Source organism: Pteropus alecto, unplaced genomic scaffold (genome assembly GCF_000325575.1).
Source record: "Pteropus alecto unplaced genomic scaffold, ASM32557v1 scaffold40, whole genome shotgun sequence".
NCBI classification, from domain to species: Eukaryota; Metazoa; Chordata; class Mammalia; order Chiroptera; family Pteropodidae; genus Pteropus; species Pteropus alecto.
In genome coordinates, this window is record NW_006431919.1 from 21,531,064 (window position 1) to 21,532,775 (window position 1,712).

Genomic DNA, 1,712 nt, shown 5'->3' on the forward strand with positions numbered 1-1,712 from the left:
GCAGGAAGGGGGCAGAAACGGCAGTGCTCAGTAATCTCGAGCATCTACGTTGACATTGTGACTACAGAGTTTTAACATAGGTGGGTCAGTGTGCAGAGTCACAGCTACCTCTCCGAGCCCAGCACTGTTCGCCACTGACTGACGCACACACAGAAGGTCGTGAAATTGAAAGAGGCATAAAAGTAGGAAAAGGCAAAAGCTTCGCGGAGGGAGAGCCGGAAAGATGAGTATTCAGGTTGCCACGGGCCCCGCGGAGGCGTGAGGTCTTCACGAGCCTTAAATGGGACAGACGGAAGTTTGAAAAGATCCACAGAGACACGATGATGTCTGGGGTAAGAGTGCCCAACTCCGACCCGGGGGAGAGCCAGCGTCCGCCTGACGCTCTGAGAGGCGTGCGCGTGTGTGCGCGTGCACACGCGTGGTGTGTGTTTTCCCAAATAACAGATTTCCCCTCCCTTGAGAAAAACAGGTAGAGATTAAATATGCGTCTGTAGTCTCATTATGAACATTATAAGACCCTGGAATGAATGACTAAGGAAAACTGAAATTTCCATTTTCATATACTTTTAAACAGAACATCAGTCATTTATGAAGAAGAAAAGGCTCATCTGTCTGGATGGCACAGATTTAAGGTCCATCCAGAGGACAGGGATGGACTTAATGTTCTCTCTAGACGACATTGTAATTTTATGACATACAAGTCAATCCCCAAAATGGATTTTTAAGGTTTTTGACTATGACATAAATGCATTTCCCTTTACCGTATGTCCTGGGTGCAAGCAGCTTCTGCTCATGTAGGAAGGACCCGGGACCCACTCGCCACAGTAAGGATCACGGCGGTGGGGGCCGAGGATGCGACACCCTGAGGGAGAGCCCGCCCGCGGTCCCAGGCTTCTCCCAGGAGGAGGGGGACACGCGTGGGTTCTCGCTCTCTGCTCCGCAACAGGAAGCGGAAACCCTTTCCTGGCAGGATGGGTAGGAATCAAGCATGAGCTGCCGAGAAAGTCAGACGCAGGCTGTCTCTGACTCTGCCAAGGAGAGCACTCCGGCCGGGGGCGCCCCCACGTGTTCGCTAGCTTCCCCCTTCTCCTCCACTGGAAAGTGCTGAGGGCTGAAGAAATCATCGCCTCTGCTTAGCAGAGGACGCAACTGTACCACAGACAAGGGGGTCTAAAGCCACGAGCCCCAGCTCTTCTGGAAGGTGACGACGAAGTTTACTACGCATCTGGCAGCAGGGGAGGCCTGCAGGAAGGAGCAGGGACCGCAGCGTGAACAGAGCCATCGGCCCGGGCAGGACGGGCGATCGCGGGGCTCCGCCTTCCTGGGAGCGGGATTTCCCAGGCGACTAATCTCGTGGTCTAAACCACGAATCTTCCTTTCAAAACTTCTTTTATATCAAATTCAAACACTTTCATGCCCCAAGCTTATAAATTTACCACTGACAAAAAAGTTTCATTTTTCAAATCCCAGGGAGAAACAAAAACACGAGGCATAATGTATCATTTGTGAACAGCCCTTAGGAAAAATATGGGGAGAAGATCCTCTTCGGGTCAACGCAGCTTTGAAATTTCAGCGGCCGGCGGGTCGGCGTGCACAGCTACGGAGCCAGGCATGAGTCTCACGATGTGTTCTGCTTTTTCCGTAATGGTAATATTAATCTTTTTAAAGAAAACAGTGGTCCATTTCAAGTCGATTTCCGAGGTAAGATTGAA